The sequence below is a fragment of the Cupressus sempervirens genome, chromosome 4, assembly GCF_028749045.1.
Source record: "Cupressus sempervirens isolate cs-2001-9-10 chromosome 4, ASM2874904v1, whole genome shotgun sequence".
Lineage (NCBI taxonomy): Eukaryota > Viridiplantae > Streptophyta > Pinopsida > Cupressales > Cupressaceae > Cupressus > Cupressus sempervirens.
This window is the reverse complement of record NC_143121.1, coordinates 479,453,002-479,478,156: the sequence shown is the minus strand read 5'-3', so window position 1 is coordinate 479,478,156 and position 25,155 is coordinate 479,453,002. Positions and strand designations below refer to the sequence as shown.

At 36.9% G+C, this 25,155-nt stretch overlaps 1 protein-coding gene across 5 annotated transcripts in view; it reads left to right on the top strand.

Moving 5' to 3' along the window:
* ATH9 (ABC2 homolog 9) overlaps nucleotides 1–25,155 on the top strand; it is a 229,610-nt gene that overhangs the window by 183,118 nt on the left and 21,337 nt on the right. The gene's annotated exons all lie outside the window — the stretch shown is intronic.

Below are 25,155 nucleotides of genomic sequence, written 5' to 3'. Positions count from 1 at the left end.
ACTTACAGACGTCTTAGGGGGAGGTTTTCATGGAAAGCTCTTAAAGGTGACATATTGCAATATGTAAGAGAGTGCGTTTTGCCAACAAAACAAATCCGAACATACTCTATCTGCAGGGTTACTGCAACCTTTGCCAATTCTAGAATAGAAGTGGGAAAGTATCTCAATGGATTTCATTATTGGACTTCCCAAGGTGAATGGAAAAGATTGTAGTTTCGTGATGGTTGATAGACTGATGAAGTATGCACATTTCTTCGCCATTCCCTTAGACTTTCAAGCCATACAGGTAATCGATCTATTTTTCAAAGAGGTTTTTCATCTACACGGGTTACTTTGAAACATTGTTAGTGATTGAGATGGACACTTTATCAATATCTTCTGGACATAACTGTTTTGACTAGCAGGGACAGAATTGTCACCAAGTACTAGTTACCACTTTTAGACATATGGACAAACAGAGATTATGAATAAGTGGCTTGAAGGTTACCTTCGGAACTATGTTTTGGCACAACAATGGGTGTGGGTCAAATGGATACACTTAGGGGTATATTGTTATAATACCACGTACCACATGTCCATCGAGATGGCACCATTCAAAGCTCTATATGGGTACAAACCCCTTTCCTTCGTTGACACAATTCTAGGTGATAGTCGCGCACCAAGGGCGAGGGACTGGCTTTAGGAGGGACAAGACATCCTAAGATGCCTGAAGGAAAACTTACAATGGGCACATAATGAACAGAAGATGTACGCCGACAGACACCGAATAAAGAGGAGTTTCGAAGTAGGAGACTTGGTCTATCTCAGGCACCAACCTTATCGAAAATCCTCATTGAAGGAAAAGGGAAAAGAAAAACTAAAACTACAATTTTATGGCCTCTATCATGTAGTTCATCACATTGGTGAAGTCGCCTATGAGTTGGAACTTTTGGAGGGGAGCTGTATTCATAACGTCTTTCATGTTTCATGCTTGAAGAAACTCGTGGGACAAAACGTCACGGTAGCAATAGACCTTCCGTTGCTCAATGAAGAAAGAAAGCTCATATTGGTACTAGTTGAGATCATTGAAGTACATGAAGTCCTTGGGGAACTGCATGGTGAAGGAATATTTTGTATGTTGGAGACACTTGCCGTTGGATGATGTGATGTGGGAGAGCGAGCACATTCTTCAGCATCCAGCATTGTATTTGCTTGAGGACAAGCAAAATTTGGGACGGGAGGACTATAATGTTCCCGTTGTAAAATAAATCATTAATCAAACTATTGTTAATGGGCCAATTGATTTAATATATCTTGGACCCATTTTTTTGTTTCCATAGTTTGTGTTGTCGTCGGCTATCTTTTTACACCCTCAGACAGTTTTCCCCGACGGGTATTTAAGCACAGCTTCTAGGTAGTCATTAGGTATGCAATTTGGATTATTTTCTCTGTATTGCAAATTTCTATTGGAGTTCTCTGTTGTTCGCCATTTTAGAACTGAAAGACCTTCCCTATTTGGTTTGTCTAGTTTCGGTGGGATTCAACCCTCACCCCATTTCGTTGCTTGTAACACTTCGCTCGGATTTGGCAAATCGGAGCACCATCATATTGCGAATTATCCTTATGTTTGATTGGATCTACTCTCTTGTCATGTGTAATTCCATCTATTGTTTATCTGCATTAAATCTCGTTGTTTGTTCATACTATCTATTGGTCTATAATCACTCTTTGTAAATGTACGAACTCCTTCCTTCCATTTCAAGCGACTACCATACACCATATGACCTCCAAGTTCAACCCAAAGCTCACCGTATGGCTCACACAACTCAGTCTGCAATCGTACATCTTTGATTACTCCATCGTACAACCTCTCTTATTTTACAGTACGACTGTTTTGAAACACTCCCACGGTACGACCACCCACACCTCCCATTCGTATGGCCTTGTTGCTCCCCTCCCACCGTACGGCTCCATTGCTCCCATCATTGTATAGACATCACCCCGTACATCCTTCAAGATTGTACGACCATTCCTAATTGACCGTACAACAATATTTTGGTCTATAAACACCACCCTACGGATATCTTGGCAAACAAATGATATTTGTTCATTACATTGAGTACTAAAATCGATTATTATTTTCTAGATGGCATTCAAATGGTGTATGTTAAAGTTCTATAATGTTTAAATGACATGCTTTGTCTTCATATGAATGACATGTATATTTGCAAATTTGATTGTATATTTTAAAATTTTCCTATGTGTATATATACACATAGTTGTCCCCTTTTGCCGTCCCCCTCCGTTCCCAAAATCACCAAAAAAATTTGCCATCCTGGAAACCTGTCCTACCGCCTCCATCCCCATCCCGCAAACTCAGGGGAACATAGCTCAGAAGTCTTATGTCTCCTCTTATTTGCTCTTCTTTATATCCTTGATTACTGTCATGTAAATTACTTCACTTCTTCAGGCAAATTCTTCATAAAAGTCCACAAGTTCTTCAACCTCTGCACTATTCTTCGCTTCAATATCCAATTTTTTTAATTCAGTAGTTCCTCTAGGATTCATGCTGTTTACAATCTCAAAAGGATATATGCAAACTCAAATTGTGCCAAAATCAATTCCCAATTAGAAGGTCTATCTCCAATCAAACATCTCAAAAAATTACCCAAAATTCTGTTCACAACTTCAATTTTGTCAATTGGTCTGTGGATGAAATGTAGAACTAAACTTAAGATCAGTATTCAGCTTCTTCCAAAGTGTTCTCCAAAAGTAACTAGAAAACTTAGTGTCTCTATCTGAAACAATAGTCTTAGGTTATCCATGAAGTCTCACAATTTCTTTGAAAAATAAGTCTACTATGTGCACTACATCTGATGCCTTTTTACAAGGTATGAAATGTGCCATTTTAGAAAGTTTGTCAACCACTACAAAGAGAGAATAATTACCTCTCTGAGTTCTAGGTAATCCCAGAACAAAATCCATATTGATATCTTCCCAACATTTGCAGGGAATAGGCAAAGGTGTGTACAACCCAACATTGTAACTACTTCCTTTAGCAACTTGACATAATTTGCAACTCTTTACCATCTCCTGAACATCCTTATGTGCCTACAATTAAAAGTATCTCTCTACAATCATCTTTAGTGTCTTATCAATCCCAAAATGTCCTGCAAATCCACCACTATTTTTCTCTTTAATGATAATCTCCCTCATAGATCCTCTAGGTACGCATAATTGAATTCATTTAAACTTGTCTTCTTGAATGAAATAATCAACTCACTTATCTTGTTCATCTGTCACAAGGCTCTTGCAAGCTTTCCAAGGTTTTGCAAAGTCTGGGACAATTTCATACAAGTTCTTCAAATTCTCAAATTCAAGCACTTCAACTCTCATCTATGTTAACACACTTCTTCTACTCAATGCATCTGCTACCTTATTAGACTGTCCACTCTTCTCAAAAGAAAAGTTTTGCATGTACTCAACCCACTTCATATGTCTCTGATTCAACTTATTCTGACTTCCCAAATACTGTAATGCTTTATGATTATTGTACAATACAAATTGTATAGGCATTAAATAGTGGCTTCATTTCTTCAAAGCTTGAATAATGGCATAGAGTTCTTGATCAAATACTGAATATTTCTTACTAGCATAATTCAATTTCTCACTATAGAAAGCTATAGACTTACCTTCTTGACTCAAAACAGCGCCAATGACATTCTCACTAGCATCACAATCAACTTGATTTTTTTTTTGTTAAAATAAGTAAAACAAGAACAGGTAATTCTGTGACCTTTTCCTTCATTATTTCAAAGCTTCTATTTGCTCCATTTGTCCATTTGAAATCCTTTTTATCACCTCTCGTAATCTCTATCATAGCATTACAAATTGAACTGAAATTTCTGATAAACTTTTTGTAAAAATTTGTCAATCTATGAAATGATCTAACTTCTCCAACATTTTCAAGTGTAGGCCAATCAAGAATAGCTTTTACCTTTTCAGGATCCATTACAAGCTCCTCCTTATAAAAGAACATTTCTTTAGATTTATCAACAACTTTTCCTCTTTCAGCCTCTACAAAACTTGTCTTATATGCTCAAGGTGTTCCTCTTTAGTCTTATTGTAGATTAGTATAATATCAAGCTATACTATCACAAACTTAAAAATTTCTTCAAAACTTCATTCATTAGGCTCATAAAAGTACTAGGTGCATTAGTTAAATCAAAAGGCATAACCATCCACTCATACAAACCTTCATGAGTCTTAAAAGCAGTCTTCTATTCATCTCCTCCTCTAATCCTAATCTAATGATTGCCACTTTTCAAATCAATTAAATATTTTTCTCCCCTCAATTGGTCCATAATGTTATACATCCTAAGAAAAGGAAACCTATACTTCACTATTATTTTGTTTATAGCTCTAGAATCAATGGCATTCTCCATTTTCCATTCTTTTAGGTGCTAATACATCAAATGCTGAACAAGGACTCAAACTTTGTTTGATCAAACTTTGTTTGATCAAACTTTGTTTGATCAAATCTTTCTCAAGCAATTCTTGCTCTTGTCTATTTAGTTCTTCATTCTCTACAGGTGTTAGTCTATGTGCTGCTTTGTTAGGAAAACTAGCTTTAGGTATCAAATCCATACACTGACTTATACTTCTCACATTGGGTAATCCATCAGGGACTTTTTTAGAAATAATATCTGGAAGTTTAGCCAACAAAGATCTCATCTCAGGTGCATATTCAAGTTCATCTTGTTTCTCATTCTTTTTAGGAATCAAAGCAAGGCAAACATTTCTTCATGCCTTCCCAAATAGTATACTGATTCGATCTACCATCTTGCAAAACTTTCTTATCACACTGCCAAGGTCTTCCCAAAAGATTATGACAATAATCCATAGGCATAATATCACACAAAACTTCATCAAAGTAATTCCCAATCTTGAATTTCACAAGGCATTGTTCACTTTCCAGCAATTTATGTTCATCCATGATCCAAGCAATGTGATAAGTGTTAGGGTGCTCTAATCTCTTCAATTTCAGCTTAGTTACCAATTCTTTAGATGCCAAATTTTCATAACTGTCATTGCCAATAATCAGCATGTAACATTTATCTTCAATCTTACTTTTGGTCTTAAATAGATTTTTCCTCAAAACGGTTTCATTATGCAACCGTTCATTCCCAGGGTTGTTCTCATCATTAGGTTCTCTCTATTCTCAAGTTCATTAGGCGCATTAATAGCTTCTTCCTGAATCAATACATTTGTCCTTCACGACACATAAAAAGTCCTCAAACCATTCAAGTATCTAGCAACTTTCTCAACTTCATCATAAACATGTCCAGATCTAATGTCCAACTCATAAAATTCTTCAGTATAATCTTTCACAATCATGTCTTTTTGCCTTAGATTTTTCATTCTTCTCAACAAATTAACTTGATAATTAGCAGGATTGAATTTCATTTTCAACTTATCAACCATCTTTACCCAAGTCATGATCTTTTCTTTTCATTTTCTTTATCTATCAGTTTGTAAGTGTTCCCACCAAAGAGATGCATGTCTTTTCAACTTTGTAGCTGCTATCCTTACCATCTTATCCTCAAGAATACCTTCATAATCAAAATATCTCAATTTCAAAGATCCAATCCAACAAAGCATCAATATAAAGTCTTTCATTGTAAGTAGAAAGTTCAAAAATGGGTTTGGAACTCACTCTATCCAAAGCTCTCAGAAAAGTCTCTTCATCTTGTTCCACTTCAAGTTCAAGAATCGGCGTTATTGCTTCTTCTTCATCACTAACATCTTCAAGATGTACTCATCTTCTTTGTGCTGTTTCAACAGCTTTAAGTCTAGCTGCAACCCGTGAAAAATACAAGAAACAAGGTCTACAAGGAAAATCTAGTGAAGTGGTTGAATACGCCTGAAGCTAAGGCCACGTGGATTGCTACAATTGATTCCAAGAAGCATGGCATCAGCAAGGACTTCCTCTCTCCAATAGTACCTTAGTTTTTTCTTGCCGAGGGAGAATGGTACAAAAGCACCTAGGGGTAAAGGCGAAACCCTAATGCATTCTTTGTGTTGTTTCAACAACTTTAAGTCTAGCTGCAACCCGTCTCAACAAGTTCATAATAGCATTGTCTGCATTTCCTCTACCTTGAACCATTTTGTGTAGTGTCCCCAATTTTAATAAAATGCTTTAAATAATTAACAGTCCCAAAATTTAAATAATACTATTTGGACCTTTAATTATTTAATTAAGGGGCCCAATTTTTGTTAATTATTTGTAGGTGTTTACCGCGTCAACATTCTTTGGTAAACCCTTAGGAGTTTTCTCCGAAGGACTCTTTATGTGCGGCATATAGGAAGTTGTTAGTATTTGATTTGGATAATTTGTTTGTACTGCGAATTCTAGTTGGAGCTTAGTATTATCTGCCATTTCGGAAGTGGAAGATCTTCCCTACTTGGCTATTCCAGTTTCAGTGGGATTCAACCCTCACCCTATATTGCCTTTGTATTACTTTGCTTTGGATTTGGCAAATCTATAGTGCCATCTTTGTCTGCAAATATAATTGGTGAATATCTATGTTCATCTTTTCTTGTCTGGCATATATCTTGCTCAATTGGTGTTGGTGTTCTAATATCATCTTCTCTGGCACACAAAATTGGAATTCACTCATTCATAAACAACACCAACTACATGACTTACAAATTTGATAACTTTCTGAAGAGCTGATTCAAACCAAGTACGGACACAGACAATAATCTACCAACACCCTTGTACGACATCCCTGTTGCACCATATCCCTTTCAGATCGAGTTCTCCTTCAAGTCAAGTTTCCTTTCAAATTGAGTTCTCTTGCGGGTCGAAATACCCCTTCGGATCGAGGTCTCCTGCGGATAGATCTTTCCTTCAAATTGAGATCTCCTTTGGATTGAGTTTCCCTTTGGATCGACATTCCCCTTCAGGTTGAGATCCCCTTCAGATCAAGATTCCCTTCAGATTAAGATTCCCTTCGGATTGAGATCCCCTTCGGATTGAGATTGCCTTCGGACAGAGATCACCTACCGCCAAAATCACTCGGGAACATTATAGTGGTATCAAAGCTAGTGATCTTGCCAGCCTGTCAGGTATTGAGTTCAAATCATGGTGCGAGTGATGGGTGGGTTGATGCGCTGAGAGAGCTAAGAAGAAGTCAACATAGGCTCCATAAATGGGCAAAAGATACACTCAACCTCTTGACATGCACAAGGCCATCGATGAGAACATTCATTTCTAGGGTGAAGCAGTGAAAAACATGAACTCCCAAGTTGGTTGAGATGCTGAAGAAAATCAAGCAAGATTGAGTGATTGGTGGGGAAAGAGACATATCTCTGAAGAATTATATAGAATTGTGAATGAAGTATCCGTCATCTCAACACAATAAACTCTTCAACAATGGTCTTAAGTGGGAGATTGATAAGTGGCTATAGGATGAAGTCATACAAGCACAAAAGGAAATTGAAGAGTCACATGAGGATTTGCAAGAATCTGTTGCTATGCCTACAATTGGAGAGTACCACAAACTTCAAGATGATGAAAATGGTGAAGATGCTTGCAGTTATTTCATCAAACCAACACTCGTCGATCAACATGATGGAAATTCTCTACCAGCAGTTGTGTGACTACATGAAGATGCTACGAATGATTCCTTGTAGGAGCAAACGCAATTGGTCGACTACAGTGTTTATTCTTTAGTTGTGCCTAAGTCGTACATGAATGCAATTTCTTTGTGTAAAGGGCCTCATAAAAACAATTGGACCTACACAGGCTGTGAGATTCCTAAGGAGGTAGATGATTACATGAGATTATGGATCTAGATATCGATGTAGTTTATGATTGACTTATTTGGGATCTTGGCGACTCTGGACATGACAATGTAGCACATCAGAATTTTGACAGGAATGTTGATATTAGAATGGAGCAACAAAAGCTAGAGTCACTCTTCAGTGGTATAATGTTAGTGCCGACAAATATGGATACAATGATGGTGATGGAGTGCGATGTGCTTGGGTCTATGTTGATGCAAGATCGTCCTCACGGAACTGGCAAGATTCACCCAACTGATGAGACCCCAGAGGAAATTGGTGTGCGTGATACCATGAAGGTTTTAGATTGGAGACTCCATGTGTTTTATGATTAGCTTCCATGGGATCTTGATGGTTTTAGACATAACATTGTTTATATCAGAGTGGTGCAACGGAGGCCTGTTGGTGGTCTACTCATCTCAATTGAATTCAATTATGTTCATGTTATCCTGAAGAAGCATCGAGTTTCTAACAGATTTAGTTATCCGCATCCACGCATGGTTTGGGACCTTGGAGTTTGCAGATTACTTGAGGACAAGCAATCTTTGGGCAGCGAGGATTTGTAATGCCCCCAATTTTAATATACTTTAAATAATTAACGGTGCCAAAATGTAAATATTATTATTTGGACCTTTAATTATTTAATAAAGGAGCCCAATTTTTATTAAATATTCGTAGGTGTTTGTTGTATCAACATTCATTGGTAAACCTTAGGGAGTTTCTCTGAAGGGGTATTTATGTGCAGCACGTAGGAAGTTGTTAGTATGTGATTTGGATTTTTTTTTGTATTGCAAATTCCAATTGGAGTTCAATATTATTTTCCATTTTGGAAGTGGAAGATCTTTCCTACTTGGCTATTTCGGTTTCGGTGGGACTCAACCCTCACCCTATTTCGTCTTTGTATTACTTTGCTTCGAATCTAGCACATCTGGAGTGACATCTTTTTCTGCAAATATAATTGGTGAATATTTATGTTCGGCATATTTTCGTGTCTGGCATATATCTTGCGCATTTGGTGTTCTAATATCATCTTATCTAGCACACAACATTGGAATTCGCTCATTCATAAACAACACTAACTACACAACTTACAAATTTGATAATGTTCTAAAGAGCTGTTTCAAACCAAGTACAAACACGGACGACAATCTACCAACATCTTTGTATGGCATCCTTGCTGCACCATATCCCCTTTCGATTGAGTTCTCCTTCAGGTCAAGTTTCCCTTCGGATCAAGATCTCCTTCGGACCAAGTTTCCCTTCGGATTAAAATTCCCTTTCAAATCGAGTTCTCCTTTGGGTCGAGATCCCCTTCGGATTGAGTTTCCCTTCAGATCAGATTCCCTTTGGATCGAATTCCCTCTTGGATCGAGTTCTCCTTCAAGTCGAGTTTCCCTTCGGATTGCATTTCCCTTCAGATCGAGTTTCCCTTTGGATCAAGATGCCCCTTCGGATCGAGGTCTCCTTTGAACCGAGTTTCTGTTCAGATTGAGATTTCAATCGGACCAGATTCCCTTTGGATCAAGTTCTCCTTCGGGTCAAGCTTTCCTTCAGAGCGAGATCTCCTTCAGATTGAGTTTCCCTTTTGATTGAATTTCCCCTTCAGATAGAGTTCTCCTTCGGGTCGAGATCTCCTTCGGATCAAGATTGCCTTTGCACTGAGATTGCCTTTGGACGGAGATCGCCTATGGCCAAGATCATCTTGGGAGCATTACATCTTGACAATAGTTCCTACAAGAATCGTAACCTTCTACAAGTTATAGGTCAAAACTAGTTTTGCCACCCTACAACCAATCTTCAACAAGATTCTACACAACCCAAAATTCTCAAGAAAGAAACCTTTACTCTAATACCACCTGATGCAAGGCAAAAGGGGATAAAGGTCACCTCCCAACTACCCTCGCTAAGAATTGCATATGAAAGCCACCAAATAGGAGAAGCCACAAGAAATTATAGAGAAATCAATGCAGCAGTGATGAGACAATCTTCATTCAACATGCTAGGCATAAGGCCTATCTAGTTATAGCCATATACATTCAAATTATAATCAGTGAGGTTAAGAGCTAGGGCTTAGAGAGCCAAATCTTAGTATATTTCTTCTATCTACCCTTATTGTACTTTTTCTATTCCTAGATCTCTACTTTTATAGCTAACAAGACCACAATGTTGGTCTGTCATGTAGAATATTACAAAATATAGGTTCTGCCCCAAAGGAGAGTTCAGCAACCTTACTAAGAAGAAAATAAACTTTTGTAGGGACAAGGATAGGTCCACACATGATCCAAGAAGAGGTTTCCAAGTGTACAAAACGTCATGATGTCAAACAAAACCTCGCTAAAGCCAAACTTGCATGTTACTCAAGCTGCTAGGAAAAGCAACACGTCTCGGACTAAGAGAAGGATAACTCCTGCAAATGATGAAATTAGATTTTGCGAGCTTAGGCAAAGGATCCATGATAAGTCAACACTTAGGAGTTAACTGCACGGAAAGGGAAAACACGAATGACAATGGCCATTCTCCAAACAAGAAACAAGAATAATGAAAGGAAATCTTTTTAGTTGATGCAAGATTGCCAAGGTACCCAAGATGCTCTTGTATCAACAAAACTAATTATTGAGGATCATTAATATTTAGTTTACAAGATCATTATTATATTTAATTGTTAATAGACTCGTTTATTGGCTAATTCATCAACCCTTTTATTGCCTTCTAGAAAGATATAATTACTAGGCGTTTTGTAAAAGGTTTTGATTATATGAATAGCTCGGGCTAGCTTAGCTTCCAATTTCCAATTTGGCATAGTTTCTTTCCTTAGAGCATTGATAATGATTGCTAAAACCTCTTCAATATATAGGTTTTCTATACCTAGGTGAGAACAAAGTAATGACCCTTCTAATAAAGTTGTTAATTCTGCTTTATTGTTAGTTGTCTTTCCGATGGGTTTTGCCAAACATGCAACTACTATGCCATTGTTATCATGGATAGAGGAACCAATCCCTGCTACTCCAGTGTTTCCACTAGAATTTCCATTGAAATTTAGTTTAAATCATCCAAGTTCAATAGATTTCCAATTACATTCTATTCGACTTTGCTTACTCTTGTCTCCACTTTGCCCATATTAGGGGAGGCGGGGGGTGGGCTTCACACCTAGCCAATTATTCCTCATCTTACCATCCCATGGAGTCATATAATTTTTTAGAGGGATTTTGCTATTAAGGGTCTCAATTATTATAGCTTCTATTTTAATAGATTGTTCGAACCCAACTTTTCTTTCGTTAAATTTATTTTCCGTTTCTGTCTTTCCATAATTCCCATATTACTATTCTTCACTGGCCAATGTTGGAACATGCTCAAATTTGTCTTTGGTAGGGTCAGTCTAATTCCATGCTTGTTGAGAAGCCAATACCAACATTGATTAGAATAATCATAGCCGAGGTCTTCCTCTACATTTTCACATTAGGGTCACCTATTGGGTCCCTAATAACCCATCCTCCTAAATGTGTCAAAGGTCAGAATACAATTTTGAAGAGCCAACCATGAAAAGGGCCCTACTTTTGGAATGCATAGATTATCCCAACTTAACTGCAGGGGAATATTAGTTCCAGTTCTAATCATTTTCTTACAAAGATACTTATGTCTATCTTTTGTGTTATATTCCCAGTTCTTAACCCATGCCATAGTAACAAATCTAAACTAAGATTGAAGGTGATATGCCTGCCTTTGAGGATATTTTCAAGGGCCTTCCTTTCCTTATACGGGATTTTAGTGTTAGATAACGATTTCCACTACCAACTTTGTGACAATTCATTATCTAATAATGCAATGTAGTCAATTATATGAATTCCCCATTGGGCTTCCAAGAGTGGTTGAGTTTTACCAAAGTGGGCCATATCACAAATAGCTTTATGGTCACCCCAGGAGTTTGTCCAAAAGATGGTTTTTTGACCATTCCCTAAGTTCCAAGTTAATTTTTCTTGAATATTATTTCTACAATCTAACATAAAATTCTAGATTCTAGATCCACTAGGAGGGTTTTTGATTCTAAGAACACTAGTTGGGTCAAGTTTTTTTGAATACTTTTGTTTAAGAATTTTGACCTGTTTTAAGTGAGGAAGCAAAATCATGTTAACATCAAACTCAGAATGGATTTTCTCACACTCAAGATTAAGTATCTCTATCTTCTTGCAATCCAAAATAAACTTGTCCCTGTAACTCAATATAAATCTACTCAAAATTGGGAAAATAGCTAGTTTAAAAATATATGATAGGCCCAGATTTAAGCTATCTTTCACCCTTATTTCTAATTTCTGGGAATAAAACTACCTTATGTGCTCAAATTCGCTGCCTTTTGGAGTTGCCACATGGTTGATAAAGGATGCCATGGGTGCTTCACAATATGTCTTCTATCACCCCAAGGAAATTCACTCTCCCCTAAAGATGATTCACTACTAGTTAGAGATAATTGGCTACCTTAAGAAGGAAATAGTTCACTGCTCAGTAGAAGGGGCAAAATTATCTTGATTTAATGTTCAAATGAACTGATATCATCCTCCTTATATAGGTGTTTTGAGATTTGAGGAGGCATGTTCCTACAAGAGGCCAACTTGATGATTTAATCCAATTAAAACATTTCATTTACTTCTTTTTCTTTTTCTAAGGTCGATATATTAAAGAGGGATCGAAGGCACGTTTCTCTCTATCAAATCACCACTCCTTATTCTACACGGAGATTAGACATTGTAGAGGATTATCAATCCTTGGTCGATGGTAGAATTCATCATCCCTCTAGGAATTTTCTTTTATTTCTTGGTCAAATTTGCTCTTCATGCTGTTTTTATGTTTGGTTTTTTCACTCTTTTGAACTCGGATACTTGTTGCATATTTCAAACCATGTGAATGTAAGGCCAAAAATCAGGGGGGCTGGAGGATTTTGATTCCATTCTTCATCCAAATTCCAGCCTCAAGCTTTAAATTGTTATGTTTATCATCGTCATTGTTTTCATCCATCATTTCATGTGAATTTAATAACAAAGACAAACCTTGGGCTTCATTCTTCTAAGCAGAATTTGATGGCATTAGAGGATTTTGGAATCCTTTGGGGGTGGCGGAATCCGCCACTTAAAGTTTTTTCTCATCTCATTATTCACTTTAAAACTCGCCTCAGTCCTTACGGCCTTAGCTGCATCATCCAAATTGATTTTTAACCTCTTGCTAATCATTTATCACTCCATTAAAGGGTTCATAGAGTTTTCACAGCCACCCAAGCAAGGTGGAAATCAAGTAGTTGGGAGGAATTTTGCAATCTCATCTTTTCTTACATCAAATTCATGCCTCTTCATCTTTGTTTTATGTAATCTTCCAAGTTTAGTCCATGCTCTCATTGTTACCTATACAAGGCAGACATCATACTTATGAGAGGGAAGATTTCTCTTGGGTGGAATCTGCTACCCATAGAGGAATTTTACTCGAGCCAACTCAGTTTCTGCCATTATCCATTTCAGTTTTTGACTTGCCCAATCACTTCAATCTCTCATTTTCTTGATCACCTTGCATCTTAGAGAGTAATGCCATTGAATTGCCCTTTACTCAAGTCCACGTGTCTCCAACCTGCCTCTTATCCACTCAAGGTAGGGGTGGAATTTCGGGTCTAGAGAGGAATTTTCCTCAAGGCATGGCAGAATCTGCGAGCCTTTGAGGAATTTTCCTTATACATCATTCCATCCTTAATACTCAACTAAATCACCTCTACCCTCCTTTGTTTTCACAATAATAATGCAAGTTTGGGGGTATCGTGCTTGTGTTTGGCCACTCTAGTCTGGGCAGAAATTGTAGGAGGGAGAGGAATTTTTGCAAAGGCATGGCAGAGTGCACCAGCCTTGGAGGACTTTTCCTCTTGTTCCAATCAGTCATCTTCTACTTATCTTGGTTACCACCTCACGCTCTCACTTCATCTCTCGAACTTGTGGCTTCTTCCTCCCACTACTTATGTTTGCTTGGTGAATTTGATGCCCTCAAAGATCCAAGGTGGAAATATTGTGAGAGGAATATTGAATCCCTATGGGCAAGCAAATTCCACCCTGCCTAGAGGATTTTTTCCCATGTAGCATTATGTCCCCAAACTTAGTAAATTTTAGCTTTTCTCCTAAACTTTCTTAAGGTAAACTTGCAAGGGAGGTTTGTGTATTGGTTGAGTTCCAAAGGCTTCATCTATCCACCCTAATCATGCATTCGCTTAAACTCAAACTTAGGTACTTGACTGATTTTGATCCTTAACTAGCTTTACTCAACTTGCTCAAAGGCTTGAAGACTTGAAATTGCCACCAAGACCACCTAAGACCACTACTCCTGCCACTAAAGCAAAATGTGGGATCCCCATTTGCAATGGGGTGATGATGTGAAAACCTCACAACAATCCCCTATCTATTCTAGCATTAAGTCTAATTTTAACAAAGGAAAATGGAAGAAATGGTGAGAGAAATAATTGAAAATCAAAAGGTGATGCACGGAAAAAGATATCTCATTTAAAACCTTTTGAGGCATTTCCAACATGCTAAGTATAGTCAATAGAAACAGTGAAAGTATGACCCTAAAGATCTATTAGATAATTTATGAATAGACAACTTTCAGAAATAGGACAACAGGTTTATAAATTTCTTATATTGATACTTCAGAATGTGTTTCATAGATACATAAAAAGTGAAAAGCCAGAGGTTCCTCTAGAGGGTAAGAATGAATAAATTGAGAAATAGAAATGTATAAAGGGCTAAATCTACATACAAAATGAATGCATTACTCCTTATTAGTAAAATTTTCCCACCTGACCAACATAAATTCTCTCCAAATAGTTAAGGCCTCTGAAGAAAGTGGTTCAAAGAGAAGAAATCAAATAGACCAGAAAATTAGTTTATAGGTGCATCCAAAGATTAATTCTCAATAACTTGGACATAGGACAAGTAGGAGCCTCAAGTTTCAGATTGTGGATGTTCTATGCCATGAGGACCATATAACAATGGAATATTACTAGTGAGAGTTTGCATAAATAGTTGACGGAGTTTTAATAGTTTAATGAATTTAGGACATCATATTTTATCTACCTAATGAATCACAAAGGCACTTCCTTAGGATTGAATATGAGCTCATATCAACATATACTCACATATTGGAATTTCCACAATCGGAGTAGATTGAATCTTCCAAGCATAATAAGAAGGTGAATGATGCCTTACTTATGCATTTTGTATGCGAGATGGAAGATCAAACACACACTTGGATTTTCGAAAAGGCAAGGGTTATCATTTTGAATTTGGTAGACTGGTACATTCAATTCCTTGTTGTTTCAACAAATAATGCATAACTAGGAGATGGCTAGCCGCCCCTTTCTAATTTCCAAGCATTTTTTGTTAAGTTTATAACCTGATAATCACCAGGTCTGTAAGTGCAGATCGCACTATCTCTTAATAAGTTCTAAGATATCTAAGAATGGCTTTGTATTTATACTGATAAGTTTCTCCTCTAGGCGGCAACTTTCCAGAGTTGTTAATGTTAACAAAGAAACTAACACAATGTGTTAGTTATTATTATTTAATGTTGATTTATCTAGCAAATTGCCAGTTTCTTATGAGGAGTTACAAAGCCGACCAAGTGAAGGGATATGCCCTTTGAGGGTGACGTCCTTTGGTCTGGATATTTAGAGGATTGTGATGCAGTTTGAGGGACACACAAATATTATCAAGTCTGCTCCTTCAAGCATTTACATTCAGCGAATTCTAAATCAGAGATATTCTTATTAAATCAAGATCGAATATAGAGTATTGGATCTGCATTTAAGATAAGAGTTAACGTCCTCAACAATCTGAATATTCATAATATTTAGAAGATCATTCTCAGCAATTTAAGACTGAAGTAAAGTGTGATCAAAAGAACAAAGAATTAACAGAAACTTCACATTTGTGATGACTCAAATATCTTGAACATAAAATCAAATATCATCACTTGTATCTAGTCACAATCCTCAAACATGTAGAGCAATAGATGTGTTGAATTACATATTGCATCAATACTCATAGTATACTTAGTAGGTTAACAAATTAATGATTATTATGTCAGAAAATAATAATGTTAATCGTGTCCAATATTGTTGTTACTATTACATTGTTGGGTGTGTTTGTCTGGATTGATTGTGTGGGGGAAGGCTGATGAGGAGATAACAAAAACAAAGCCTATAATAGGCTCAATATTGGATGGAAAGAAGAAACTGAAAAAAACTACAGGGAAAACACCAAATATGAACAACACCTTACAGGTTACATGTGTTCATTCATGGCAAGCACATAGGGATACTGCCTTACTAAACACATGTTTCTTCAAACTGTCTCCCATTCCTACAAATGGCCATGAAGAAAGTAATGTACATTCCTCCTACCCGCACTCCACCACACTCAAGCCACTTTACATGGTGATTATGCGAGCAAGAGGCATTATTGCCCAATTTAATTTCCAGAGATTCTAGTGTGAGTTTGGCTTCTTGCAACAATAACTTCTACAAAAAGAAAACAATGCTACTACTACTATTTTATTCAAAAAACAATAGATATGATATGCATCCCTAATCAATTTGCAGTGTGAACAACAATAAAAACCAAGTAGCAAGAAAGCACTACAATATTATTTATTTCATCTGTTCAGGGCCGGGTAATAATCTTCACAATATCTCCGTCCTTCTTCACACAGAAAAGAAAATTAAAAATTAGTCCTCTCCTCCACAATCAATTTGGAGAGAACATATAAACAAAGATAAACAGTTAAGACTGTTTTTGGCAACCACCAATTCCGTACATGTTTTGTTCAATTCTTTAACAAAACATCAAACTATGCCTTAAAATATTAAAATGTGCCCTAAACATCAATTATTTCCTAAGTGATAGAAACTATTAATTATACCCTAAAATGATAAAATATACCCTAAAACATATAAGTACCCCCCATAAACAATATAGAAATATTATTTATATAGTTGCTCCTGCAACATACTCCCAGGGGTGAATTTTGTCTCAAGTCCTCTTGGAGACCAACTATTGTATATCCCCACCTTGCCTTAGAATTTCTGTTTTTGGCAACCAAGTAGCTTCAGAATCTAGAAGGCCCTTCCACTGAACCAAATACTCCATATGTACTTTGTGTCTTGTCCTCATTGCTTCCTTGCTGTTGATGATACTTTCCATCTGGGGTGTCTCTTTAGAAGGCAATTTTTGAATCGAGTCATTTGATTCATGTGTTGTTGCTTCTGTACCAACTTCTTTGTTTGAACCTTTATACAATGTGAGATCCGAGACATTAAATATAGGTGAAATAGCTACATCTAGAGGCAATGCCACTTTGTAAGCATTTTCTCCATACTTTTCTAAAATTTCACACAGTCCAATCTTCTTCATCATCAACTTTGTATGGCTGCCCCGAGGTAACCGATCTTTGTTCAAGTGAACCATAACCATGTTTCCAACTTGGAACTGTACATTACTTCTTTTCAAATCTGCTTTAGCCTTCACCTTTAGGTTATTCTGTTGTAGAGTTTTCCTCACGTGCTTATGCACTTCCACCTTTGCTTCAGCAAAGTCTTCTGCATGTCCACTCCTTTTCTCCAAACCATCCATATTTCTGAGTTCCAAAACTCCCCTTGGATGTCTCCCATAAACAACTTCAAAAGGACTCATGCCTGTGCTACGATTCACTAAGTCATTGTATGCAAACTCTGCCTGAGGTATGATGACATCCTAGCTACCTCCATGTTCCCGTATCAAACATCTCAAAAGGTTTCCCAAAGATCTATTAACCACCTCAGTTTGCCCATCCGTTTGAGGATGATAGGCTGAACTAAAAGATAAATTTGTGCCCAACTTCTTCCATAGGGTTCTCCAAAAGTGACCAACAAACTTGCTATCCCTGTCAGATACAATGCTCAATAGAAAACCATGAATACGAACTATTTCTTTAAAGAATAGTCCTGCAATATAACTGGTATCATTAGTGGTTCTACATGGAATAAAGTGAGCCATTTTACTGAATCTATCAACAACCACAAATATGTTGTCATAACCTGTCTTTGTCCTTGGTAATCCCATTACAAAATCCATACTCAAACACTCCCAAGGTCTGTTCGGTATGGGTAAAGGTTGATAGAGTCCAACATTTGTTGATACTCCCTTTGCCCTTTGACATACCAGACAACCTTCCACAAACTTCCTAATGTCTATTTGCATCTTAGGCCAATAATAAAATCTTTGTACCAATTCTAATGTCTTGTTGAGTCCAAAATGACCACTAAGACCTCCACAATGTTTTTCTTTAATAACATTTTCCCGCATAGAGCATTTGGGAATACATAGTTGGCTGCCCTTAAACAACAGTCCATCTTGCACAATAAATTCAGAAAAATTAGAATGAAAACTATCTTCCAATTTAGTGCAAAGCTCATATGCTTCGCTGAAATCTCTATCTTCCGCATACATTCCCTTCAATGCATCTACACCCATGCTTTGGATTTGTACTTCTTGCACTCTTCTACTAAGTGCATCAGCCACCTTATTGGCTTGTCCTTTCTTATGCTTGATTGTGAAAGTATAAGCCTGCAAACTCTCAACCCATTTCAGAGCCTATGGTTGAGTTTTTCCTGTCCATTCAAGAAACTAAAAGCATGGTTGTTAGTATATACAATAAACTCTTTAGGTAGCAAATAGTGCCTCCATTTTTTTTAATGCTTGGACCATGGCATACAATTCCAAATCATAAGAAGAATATTTCTTCTTTGCCTCATTTAGCTTCTCACTAAAAAATGTAACAGGCCTGCCTTCTTGACTAAGAACAACCCCTATTGCAAAGCCACTAGCATCACATTCTACTGTAAAAACTTTATTAAAATCTGGTAAAACAAGAACAAGATACTTGGCTACCTTTTGTTTGAGTTCCTCAAAACTCTTATTTGCTGCATTATTCCATTTAAATTTTGTGTTACCTCCTCCTTTGATGGTGTCTAAAATTGGTGCACAAATGTTGCTAAAGTTCCTTATGAACTTCCTGTAAAATGTGGCCAAACCATGAAAACTTTGAACCTCTCCAACAGCCCTTGGTGTTGGCCAATTAATGATGGCCTCCACTTTAGACAGATCCATTTTCAATTCTCCCTTGGATATCACAAATCCAAGATACACCAACTCTTGTTTCAAAAAGTCACACTTCTCCAAGTTTATCTTCAACTTTTGCTCCTGTAGCGTTTGCAAAACCATCTTCAAACATTGCAAATGCTCTTCCTTATTCCTGCTATACACCAAAATGCCATCAAGGTAGACAACAACAAACTTCCCAATGAAGTCGTGGAAAACTTCATTCAGTAGTCGCATAAATGTACTAGGAGCATTAGATAAACCAAATGGCATAACCAGCCATTCATATAAACCTTCATTAGTTTTAAAGGCTATCTTCCATTCATCCCCCTCTCGTATCCTTATTTGATGATACCCACTTTTGAGATCTATTTTAGAAAAATATGAAGCTCCCCCCAAACAATCCAACAAATCTTCTATTCTAGGAATAGGAAATCTATATCTTATAGTTATCCTATTAATGGCCCTAGAATCAGCACACAACCGCCACTTACCATCCTTCTTTGGAGCAAGAACTGTCATGTCCCCATTTTGGAGGCAATTTGATTTAATTAATTTAATTAATTAGGTTGTCCAAAATAATGAATATTTTATGAGGATGACTAATTAATTATTTTAATTAAATAAATAAGTGGTATTAAGTTAATTATTTATAAAGTTATCAAATAAATAAATATTAAAAGGTAACTTTATATTTAATTAATTTAATAAAGTGACTTGAATTATAAAATATTTTTTATAAAGTCACTTAATAGATAAAATAAAATAATGTTCTAGAAGTTTTTGGAGAAAGTGGAGAAAAAGAATAAATAGGCACCCCGGGCTTCATTCTAATCATCCAGTTGTTTATTTCTCTCTTGACATCAAATTGTGATTCAATCACATAGTCTATTGTGGAGCCAAGTGGTTCCAGATAGTCAGTTGATCTTTGGGAACGAAAACTCCCTTGGATTTGCATAATTGAGGAAGTGAAATATCTTCTGAAGGGTTGCACATTTGAAAGTGATACTTCAGTCACTTCAGCTAGGCCATCATTGGGCCTAAGGCCATTTTTCAGCGTTTCAACATTTCAGGAGGCATTTTTAGCAGGGCCGAAATTATTGGAGGTCATTTCTAGCAAGTTTGAAATTATAGGAAGCCATTTTAAAGCAGAACCGAAAAAGCAGGCCGAAAAAGCAGTCCAAAAAAGCAGGCCGAAAAAGCAGTCCGAAAAAGCAGGCCAAAAAAACAGTTCGAAAAAGCATAACGAAAAAAGCAAATCCGGAAAAAGCAAGTGGAAAAAAGCATAACGGAAAAAAGCAAAGTAGAAGGGGCAGCATAGAAGAAAATTATTACAGCCATCTACAATCAGGTTCTTCACTTCTCATTTGGCATATTTACTGAGAAATGTAGGTTTTCAGTTGAGTACCAAATATAGCTTCAGCACTTCACTATTTCACATTGTACTTGTCTTTGTTTGCCATTTGGCATTATTGGTATCAAAGGAAGGCTAGGATTTTGCAATTGAAAGAGCACTATAATTTTTAGACTATCTATATTGCAAACCTAGAGTTGATGATCAGCTTATTAGTTTGCATTCCAATTGTTTGACAAAATATCAATTGGCTGTAAGTTCTCTTTTTGGCATAAATAATGTTATAATTTTGCATACTAAGTGTTTATATTAATGACACTTGGTTGTAAGTGCATTAATGCCATCTTAGGTTGCATCCAAAGTATTTTTCATAATTACTAGTTGCTGTAGCTGCATATTGCAAGTAGTTAAGTCACATATTTCTATTGAATATTGTCAAAATTAGTTGCACATTCATGTTAGATCATTGTTTAGACAATTTGGAGTCTTTTTTGTAAGCACTCTCTTTGATGCAAATCGAAACAAGAGTCATTGCAGCAATCTGAAAAGTTATATCAGTCATATGACCCCTTGTATGCAAAGTGTTTGACAAAATTCTTCGAGCCTTCAATCAGCATTTTAAGGTCAGAATTGAGCAGGATTATTACAGTGGTATCAGAGCTTGCTTGCAAAGTGTTTGATGAAATGTCAAACAACTGAAGTATAAGGATTTTTGGTGTTTGAAGAAGTTATAACTTATTGGGGTTATTACAAGAACTAAGGGTACGACACATGGGTTAAGACTTTTCCTTATCAACCCCTTGTCAAGCAACTCTTGTATTTGCCTAGCAATCTCTTCATTTTGTTGTGGTGTCATCTTATATGCTGCCTTGTCAAGCAACTCTTGTATTTGCCTAGCAATCTCTTCATTTTGTTGTGGTGTCATCTTATATGCTGCCTTGTTGGGTAGCACTGCTCCAGGAATAAGATCAATCTGGTGACTTATGTCTCTTATTGGTGGCAGAGACTCAGGCATTACCTCAGCAATGATTTTCTTGTACTGGTTCAACAACTCTTCAACTTCTTTCGGGCCTGTTGTCCTACACTCCTTCCTATCTTCCTTAGGCTTCAGCACCAATGTGAAGCCTATTCCATATTCCCCTATACTAAACTCTACCCAAGCTTGCTCATTCACAACTTCCTATTGCCCTTTGTTCAACCAACTGACCTTGTATGGACAAGAATGTGGAAGTCTCTCTGACTCCAATTTGTTTACAGCTTCAAGTGAGATGATGTTATCTGTGGAACTTGAATCAATTATTACTTTGCACAACTTACCTTTCACCTTGCATTGAACTCGAAAAAGAGCCCTCCTTTGAGTGGTATCTTCTTTTAGCGGTTCCTTAAGAAGTGTCCTCCTTAACATGAGACTTTCTCCCTGAGCCTCTGTCATCAACTGAACTTTTGATGAGTTCGTACTCACATTATCTTCTTGCACATAAGTGACTCTCCTTTCACCATTTTGAGAAGTAGATGCCCTTTGTGGACACTTATATTTTGGGTGCCCCATCTGACCACAACTATAGCACTTCATTCTTGAGAACTTAGATCCTCTGCCTAATCCACCTGACCTTCCTCCATTAGATCCCCTTCCATCGTAGCCTCCTCTGCTACTTGAGTCACCCGCTTTCTCCTTAGGGTTAGACTCACCTTGGGACCTCTGGCCTTGTCCTCCATTGTTGAAGTTTCCTCTGCCTCGGTCATTCCTTCCACTTCTCCCTCCTTGTTGCTGATCACTCTTCCTCTTCAACTTCTCTTCAACTTTAAGAGCAAGTTGAAAACACTTCCCTAATGTATCTGGGGCCAAGAGGCTAATCTCCTCTTGTATGTTCTTTCTCAGACCATTTAAATATTTGGCCACTCTTTCTGGTTCCTCCTCTTGTTTCTTTGCCCTAAGAGTTAACCTATGGAACTCCTCTGTATAGGTATTCACGTCCATCTCTCGAGGCCTCAAGCTTTGCAACTTCTTAAACAATTGCACCTCATAATCTGCAGGCAAAAATTGTGCCTTGATTTTTCCCTTCATCACTTCCCATGAAGAGATCATATTTTTGTTATTTTGTATCCTTTCTCCTTGAATATAATTCCACCATGAGAGAGCAGATCCTTTCAACTTTCCTTTTGCAATCCTTACCCTATCATTCTTTGGAACTTCATTCAACTCGAAGTAATTCGTGATTGCTTCAATCCATTCAATCACTTCCTCACTATTGAGACTACCTCCATATGTAGGTAGCTTATTAGTAATATCTCCTTTTATTGACTTTAAGGCATCAACGAATGCCTTTTGATCTGCACCCAATTCTGTTGGTGGATCCTGGTGTTGTTCTTCTTCTTCATCTCCATTGGTACCTTCTTCCATCTCATTCTCCTTATCCTTGTTACTGGACTCCTTGAACTCCTTCAACCTCTCTTATAGAAGTTCCTCCATCATCTTTTTGATGGCATCTAGTGTCACACTTTTCGGAGGCATGGTGTGAGCCTCAGCTTCAACCTGTGATTCTTCTGCAGACATACAGTTCCCAGCAAGATCTTGTCTCGCTCTAATACCAATATGATGAGGAGATAACAAAAACAAAGCCTATAATAGGCTCAATATTGGATGGAAACAAGAAACTGAAAAAAGCTACAAGGAAAACACCAAGTATGAACAACACCTTACAGGTTACATGTGTTCATTCATGGCAAGCACATATGGATACTGCCTTACCAAACACATGTTTCTTCAAACTGTCACCCATTCCTGCAAATGGCCGTGAAGAAAGTAATGTACATTCCTCCTACCCTCTCTCCACCACACTCAAGCCACTTCACATGGTGATTATGTGAGCTAGAGGCATTACTGCCCAATTTAATTTCCAAAGATTCTAGTGTGAGTCTGGCTTTCTACAACAATAACTTCTACAAAAAGAAAACAATGCTACTACTACTATTTTATTCAAAAAGCAATAGATATGATATGCATCCCCAATCAATTTGCAGTGTGAACAACAATAAAAACCAAGTAGCAAGAAAGCACTACAATATTATTTATTTCATCTGTTCAGGGCCGGGTAATAATCTTCACAATATCTCCGTCCTTCACACAGAAAAGAAACTTAAAAATTAATCCTCTCCTCCACGATCAATTTGGAGAGAACATATAAACAAAGATAAACAATTAAGATTGTTTTTGGCAACCACCAATCCCGTACATGTTTTGTTCAATTCTTTAACAAAACATCAAACTATGCCTTAAAATATTAAAATGTGCCCTAAACATCAATTATTTCCTAAGTGATAGAAACTATTAATTATACCCTAAAATGATAAAATATACCCTAAAACATATAAATACCCCCATAAACAATATAGAAATATTATTTATATAGTTGCTCCTGCAACAAAGGCTTTCCCATATTATAGTTGTAAGGTGTTTGTTGGAAATAAGCATTTTTAAAGCCAATGCAATCAATATAAAGAATCTATCCTAATCAAATCAATCTAATATAATTTTCTATTTTCATTGTAGTGATATCATTGTGTAATTTTAATTCTTCAAGTAATTTCCATTTTCAATGTTGTTGCTATCTATGCATTCAATATGTTTGGTCTTACTGTATTTTAATGTCTTGTGATGACCTTTTCACACCATTGCCCCATTGCAAATGGGGACCCCCTCTTTTCACTCATAGTTGTAAGGTATTGGCAGTTGAAGTGACAATTTAGGCCTCAAAAGTTAAGGAGTGGTGAAGTAATGAGATCATTAAGATTGCAGGTACTAATAATGGTGTCAGGGTTTAGGATCACTATGATAAAGTTGCAATAATTTGATGTAAAATGTCAAAGTGTATAAATATTTTGGCTAGTCAAATCATAGTTCCAAAAATCGCCATGAAATCGCCGAAATCGCCAAAATCGCGATAAGATTCATGGCTCCCGATTTTTTTGGAATCGGAAATTGCTGGTGGCGATTTTTTCGCGTGAATCGCCTGAATCGCCAAAATCGGCGATTCATGGCAAAAATCGCCAAAATCGCCATCGTGAATCTCCAGAAATCGGCCGCGGCAGCAAGGATAGAAAGTTCAATTTTTTAAAAAAAACACATGTTTTATTTGCTTTCTAAGTTGACTTTCCTCTTTGTTATAACCCTAAAGAGCCTTCTATTTGCTTAGTATGAGTAGAAGAGAGGAAGAGTGAGAGAGAAGAAGAGAAAAGAGAATCCATAGGTTTCCAACCGGCAAGAAGGAAGAGCACCAAAGAGATCAGAAGTCCATTTGGGGAGGCCATAAATTGCATTGGGAGCATTAAGGAGTCAATATCAACACTCCTCAACTCATTTGCAAGAGGTAAGTGTTGGTTTTTTTTTTGCATGTTAGTGTAGTATGCATTTTTTGTTAAATTTTTTTAGTGTTCATTTGCAAATCTTGAATGTTTTTTATTTTTAGTTTTACTAAATTGCAAACTAGGGTTTGTTGTTTTGTAGTTTTTGTTTATTAGTTGCAAACTTTGATTTTTTACATGAATTTTTTTATTGCAGCAGCCCTTTGCTTTCATTTTCCAATTTCCACAATGGGTAAAAAAGATGAATGCTGGAAATATAATGAAGAGTTTCCTGGGAGAACCAAATATCAAACAAAATGTATATTTTGCAAAGAAAAAATAAATTCGGGAGGTATCTATAGATTGAAATACCACATTGCTGGCATACCTGGCCATGATGTCACAGTTTGCACTCAACAAACCGCTGAGGCAAAACGCTCTTGTTTAGTGGCATTAGAAAAAATTGAACAAGACAAG